Below are 6,816 nucleotides of genomic sequence, written 5' to 3' on the forward strand. Positions count from 1 at the left end.
GCCAGAAGCGGGAAACAACCTAGGTTTCCCATGACAGAAGAATAGATACAGAAAATGTGGTTCATTTACGCAATGGAATACTACTCAGCTATTAAGAATGAGGATATCCTGAGTTTTGCATGCAAATGGATGGAACTTGGTTGTTTTTGTTTGTTTGTTTTTTATTGGATATTTTCTTTATTTACATTTCAAGTGTTATCCTCTTCTGGGTTCCCCCACACACAAAGACCCCCTATCCCATCCTTCCTCCCCCTGCATCTATGAAGGTGTTTCTCCACCCACCCACCCACCCATTCCCACCTCCCTGCCCTCAGTTCCCCTACACTGAGGCATCTATTGAGCCTTCATAGGGCCAAGTACCTCTTCCTCCCATTGATGCATGGCAAGGCTATCTCTGCAACATATGAAGCTGGGGCCTTGTGTACTCCTTTGTTGATGGCATAGTACCTGGGAGCTCTTTGGGGGACTGGTTGGTTGATATTGTTGTTCATTCTCTAGGGTTGCAATTCGTTTCAACTCCTTTGGTCCTTTCTCTAACTCCTCTATTAGGGATCCCATGCTCAGTCCAATTGCTGGCTTTGAACATCCATCTCTGTAAGGCTCTGGCAGGTCATCTCAGGAGACAGCCATATCAGGATCCTTTCAGCATGAACTTCTTGGCATCCACAATAGAGTCTGAATTTGTAACTGTATATGGGATGAATCCCCAAGTGGGACAGTCTCTGGATGGCATTTCCTTCAGTCTCTGAGCTACACTTTATCTCCATATTTGCTCCTCTGAGTATTTTGTTCTCCTTTTAAAACGGACGGAAGCACCCACACTTTGGTCTTCCTTCTTCTTGAACTTCATGTGGTCTGAGAATTGTCTTTTTACTTAAAGATGGAGGTGTTTTTCCAGTTTGCTGGTAACAGTTAGAACTGTGAGGAAAAGGTATGGTGTAGAAATGAGATCTCTTGGAGATGAAGAAGCAGGAGAGCTGTTCTTAAAAATATTTCAGGATGGTCATCAAAAGGAGGAAATTTTTGTTCCAAAGAGTTGGAGAAATCTGCTGTGAAAAGGGAAAGAGGCTGAGTAGGAATGACTTGTCTACATAGACTTAAGACAGATACCCTAAAATCTAATAACTGTTCTAACTTTTGAGAAGAGATGAACTTTTAAAATTGTTTGCATAGCTCTAGGGATTGAAACCAGGGCCTTGTGCATGCTTGGTAAGCACTCTAACACTAAGATAGAGGACACAACCCCAGCCCTAGAAGAAGGAGTAATTTTCACTTAATATAACAACACAGATCCAAAATTGAGGGAAATTATCTCTGTATAGAGAATAAAAGTTTTCATCTAAATAACAGAGACCTCCCACACAGAGCTTGAATTTTCAAAGCCAGGAATTACTTAGTTTGGAAACCTGGGGCTGATTATTTCAGAGGCCCCCTTTTAATTGATTTTTAATGCAATAATTTTGCTCCCTGTCAATTCCCAAATCCTATCTGCTAACTTCAGATTTTGAAATTTGCTGAGTTCTCCATACTGTAAATCCTATCAGATTAATTTCACTTCCCTCATTTTCTCTTCATCAATGTGCTGTTTTTCCCCAGTACAGTAATTTAACTGAGCCTAACAATCAGAAGAGGTTTATTTCAGAAAAACTTCATGTTTTCAGGATCCACACAAGTCACATTCGCTTACTGAAGCTCATGGGAAAAAAAAAAAAAAAGAAAACCTCTATAATACATTTTTCTGTGTTGGGTCCTCCTCAGCGGGTGGTGGACAGGGGGCAGTCCTAGGTACCAAGTTCTCAGCCTCGGGCATCCCAGACACCGCTGGACACCTAGAAGAGCTGAGAACAGAATGGGGGCGCTGTGTCGTCCCCATTCCAGTCCTTGGCGGGAGCACATGAAGGTCTTCTGGTGGGAGGTTAGAAGCAGCTCCTTAGGGGAAAGCCTATCCCTTCGTTCAAGCATGGTGGGCCTTGATGAGCAGAGACAGTCTATGGTTTTAGGGCTTTATTGTAGAAAGGAAAGGGGAAAAAGAGAAGGTAGAAAGAGGGAGAGAGGCCAGCCATGGCCGAAGGAGAGTGGGGGAAAGAGCAAGAGAGGAGGGCTAGAGAATAAGAAAGGTGAGAGCTTAGAGAGAGTGAGGAGGGGCCAAGCAGCCCCCTTTATAGTGGACTGGGCTATCAGGTAACTGTGGGGGTCGAGCATACCTGGCTATAGTCAGATAACTGTGGGGGTGGAGTCTAGCCAGAATGCCAGAAGTTTAAGACATTGTCTGAGTGACTTATAGTCACACACCTCTCCTGCAGGGGCTATGGGAGTGGCAACTTCGACAGGAGTCAGGGGTCCGGGAGACATGATCGAACACCTTCCATCCCATGTAGGTGGAAATCATCACCCATCAGATCTTCTGGGTCTCGAGACTTGTGTTCGACTGGAGACCAGGCTGTCTGTGCGCAGCCCACTGCCCCACTCAGTTGTACTGCTTCTTCAGCGCCAAAAGATCTTATACCTACTCCATTCCTATTACTGTAAGATCCAGCTGTTATGAGCAAACTTGAAAAACGTCTCCATCTTTAGTGAAAAAGACAAAGCTGGGACTCTTCCCCAGGTGATGGATGAGTAAAGTCTAGAGGTAAAGTTAGGCAAGATTTCTATCAAGTAAAATAATGACAGTGTGCCTTGCAGAAAGAGAACCTGTTGCTCTGAGACTTGAGAGCCTTATAGTTTATACTGGAGATTAAAATACAGCCAGGCTGATATGAGCCTTTAGAGACAAAACTGTATTCCTTTCTAATAGTTTTGCATACACACTGAACACAGTGTCATCATGGAAGTGAAATCTCAATTTCTTTTTAATTTGAATTTCTTTCATGGACAATGAGATTGAACATTTTGTCATGGAATTATTATTGTCCATTTGTGTTTCATCTTTCACAATATGTTTATTTCATTAGTCTGCATCAGGTACATTGTCTGATTTCTTGTTATTTGGTTATTTAGTTCTTTGAATGTCCTAGATATTACTCTTCTAGTAGATATATAGATGCCAAAGATTTTCTCATATCCTGTAGACTAACTGTTCACTAGATTAACTACTTTCTGTGAGAAGCTTTTTATTTTATGAAATCCCATTTATCAATTTCTGCCAACATTTTCTAGCAACAAGAACTCTACTCAAAATGTGCCCGAATATGCCTATATAATTAAATATTTTCCCTTCTTTTTCCAGTAAACAGCTTTTGAGTGTTAAATTTTTATATTGACATTTTTGATCAATTCAGAGTTGAGTCTTATACATGGTGGAAGACAGTAGTTTTATGCCTATACTAATAGATATCTACTTTTTACAGTATATTTACCAAAGATGCTATCTTCCCTCTGATGGATATTTTTAGCATCTGTAATAGTTAATCTAAAATGTCAACTTTACAAAATCTAGAGTCATTTAGGAGACAAACTTCTGGGAATGTCTATGAAGGAGTTCTTTAATATTCTTGGTTAGAGTAATTTTTGGGAGGTGAGAATTAAGACTGAGATGATGTTTCTGATTTCTTTCTTCACATACTTGTTATTGGTGGGCAGGCTTGCATGCTACTTTAGTATTAAATCATTATACCACAAGTGTTTATCAGATATGCAAGTTTTCTATTTGGGGGAGCATCTCTTTTTTTTTATAAAATCATATCAATTTCAAATAAAAATACTTTGTCTCCTTTCTTTTTCATTTGTATCCCTTTTATTTTTCTCTCAGGGTGCCTTGCTTTAGTTAAGACTTCAAGGACCATACTATTAAAAGTAGAGGAAATAGTCACTCTGAATTATTCCAGATTTTAGTGAAAATATTCTGAGCTTTCCGCCATTTACTATAATTTTGGTTAGAGTTGTACGGTATAAAGTCTTTAGTGTTCCTTCCATGAAGGTATATCGGTTTTGCCAATAGGCTTCCCTAAACCTACTGAGCTGTAAAACAATTACTGTCAGATTACCTTTATTGATTTACATAAGTTGAACTGTACTGGCATCTTTGGAATGAAGAGTGTTTTCTTGGGAGAATTATCTTTTTGATTTATTCTTGAGTTCAGTTTAAAAGTCTTTTATTCAGCATTTTTGCATTTACATTAAAAACATATCAATGGGTATTTTTCATTGTTTGTATGACTTTATCTGCTTTTGACACCAAGGCTTGACAAAAGGAGTTCAGTAGTGTTCCATTGTCTTTCCTTTATGGAATAGTCTGAGAAGAATTGGTGTTTCTTCCTCTTTACATGATTGGGAGAATTCAGCAATAATTGCATCTGGGCCTGGACCTTTTTAGTTGCCAGACTACTATTATCACTGTTTCAAGCATGTTGCTTGTTTTAGATCTGTTTAAGTTGTGTATCTCATGTTGGTTTAATTTTGATATGCATCTAGAAACTCAACCATTTCTTTTAGATTTTTTAGTTTAGTGGAATCAAAGATTTTAAGGTATGCCCTAACAATTTTTTGAATTCCACTGGTATGGATTATAATGTTTCCCCTTCTGCCACTAATTTGCTTGAGACTTCCCTTTCTGGGAGTTTGGCATGTAAGCCTTTTCAAAACAACAACAACAGAAGCAACAGCAACAACAACAAAACAGTTCTTTGTTTTGTTGATGCTTTATATTGATTTGTTGTTTTGTTTCGTTTTTTAAAAAAATATTTACTTTTTTATTTATATGAGTACACTGCAGTTGTCTTCAGATGTGCACTAGAAGAGTGCATCATAGGATGCCATCATAGATGGTTTTTGAGCCACCATGTGGTTGCTGGGAATTGAACTCAGGACCTCTGGGAGAGTAGTCAGTGCTCTTAACCAACAGCTGAGCCATCTCTCCAGCTCCTGTTCCATCAATTTTTGTCCTGATCTTACTTATCTCTTTCTGTCTCCTAATTGGGGTTTTGGTTTGTTTTTGTTTCCCAGTGCCTTAGGGTATATAGCTAGTATTTGAGATAACTCAGGTTTCTTAGTGAAAGAGCCTATGGCTATGAGCACTTACTGCTCTATTTTCATTGTATTTCATGTTTTTCTTTGTTGCACTTTCATTTTGATTGAACTCTAGGAGTCTGTGTTTATATACTTCTTTCTTTCTTTCTTTCTTTCTTTCTTTCTTTCTTTCTTTCTTTCTTTCTTTCTTTCTTTCTTTCTTTCTTTTTTGACCATTTCACCACTGAGCGACATCTTGTTGAGTTCCCATAATGTCCTATATGTTATATACTTTCTCTTGCTATTGGTTTATAATTTTATTCAACTGTGGTCATTTAGAACACAAGAAATTATTTCAGTTTTGCTGTAGTTAAGAATTATTCTGTACAAGGTTATATGATCTGTTTTACAAAATGTCAAATGAGATGTAGAGAAGTAAGTATGTCTTGAGTGTTTGAATGAAATGTCTTATAGGTGTCTGATAGGTCCCTTTGATCTATGTGTCCCTATTTTTTTCTTGTGATTTTAATTAAATTTGTTGTTGTTGTTAACAGTGGTTAGGAATCAGGGCACTGAGGCCAGCCAATATTGTTATGATGAATTAATCTGTGCCTTTATATATAGGCATGATTATTTTAGCAAGCAAATGCACTAATGTTCATTGTTTATATGTTTAAAATTAAAATTTATTCTTCCTGTATTGTTTCCTTAATAATGATCTCCACTAATTTTGACACAAAGTGAAGTTCATCAGATTCTAGCTGAAGACATCTGCTGGACTTCTTGTTTCATGTGCTTGGCATACAATTTGTATTCTTTTACCCTCAGCTTGTGTCTGTATTTGATGATGTGCTGTGTTTCTCAGAGAAAACACATGGATGAACTCTACTTTTTAACCTGATCTGCTGGTCTATGTTTATTTGTTGGTATCTTGAGATAATTAATATTCAGGGTTATTAACAAAAATATGTATTAGTTTCTATTAATTTTCTGGTTGTATAGTGTTTGATATTTTCTTATTCTTTTCCTTAACTGCTCTTGTTTGTTTGTTTGTTTAAATATGGAACACTGCACGAATTTGCATGTCATCCTTGCACAGGGGCCATGCTAATCTTCTCTGTATCATTCCAATTTTAGTATATGTGCTGCTGAAGCAAGCATTTAACTGCTCTGCTAATATGACTTATTAGTTCATTTATTGTCCTTGGAGTGGTATCAATGCCTAAAAGTTTCCTTTTTAAGGATTATCTTTTGAGCTGTCTAAATAATGACAAATTTCTCCAAGCTCTTTTTAGCATGAAAATGTATGTTGCTTCTTTAATTGTGACAGGCAGTTTTCTGTATATAGTGGTATAGATTGGTAACTACTATCTTTGTGAGTATGAAATATAACTTCCCAAGTCCTGATAGCTTTTAAAATTTCTGTTAAGATTTCAACTGTTATTCTGGTGGGCTTGCCTTTGTACATGGCACGACGTTATTCCTATTACTGTCAATATACTTTGTGTTCTGTATACTTAGTATTTTTATTTATGATGTGATATAGGGAAATTTTTTCTGGTCTTAACTGTTTAGTTATATTGGAATGACTTTTTATTTTTCTACTATTGTTCCCTCAAGCATCCTTTCTTCCCATGACATATTGTTTCACATCCCATTAAAATAACAAATGTAAAAAATAAGAAAGATGGGACCTGATCTATTGACATCTGTTTCTTCACAACAACAAAAATACATCTTATAAAATGAAGTTTAAAATGGAAGTGGGAAAGGTGAATGAATCTTCTTTTGAGGTTAGAGATGGTATCTTGGTGCTTAATTTTTGGTATAGTTAGGTTGCCAGATCAAAATAAGTAATAGTAAAAGTGTTGG

General features: G+C 37.1%; 1 non-coding gene across 1 annotated transcript; it reads right to left on the reverse strand.

Annotated features, from left to right (window-relative positions):
* Window positions 1–5,998: 5,998 nt before the first annotated feature.
* Window positions 5,999–6,105, reverse strand: LOC115029686 (U6 spliceosomal RNA). The gene has a single exon (XR_003835235.2). It is a non-coding gene; the product is annotated as a U6 spliceosomal RNA (small nuclear RNA).
* Between the last annotated feature and the right edge of the window lie 711 nt (window positions 6,106–6,816).

Source organism: Mus caroli, unplaced genomic scaffold, assembly GCF_978045245.1.
Source record: "Mus caroli unplaced genomic scaffold, Mus_caroli_1 scaffold_17, whole genome shotgun sequence".
NCBI classification, from domain to species: domain Eukaryota; kingdom Metazoa; phylum Chordata; class Mammalia; order Rodentia; family Muridae; genus Mus; species Mus caroli.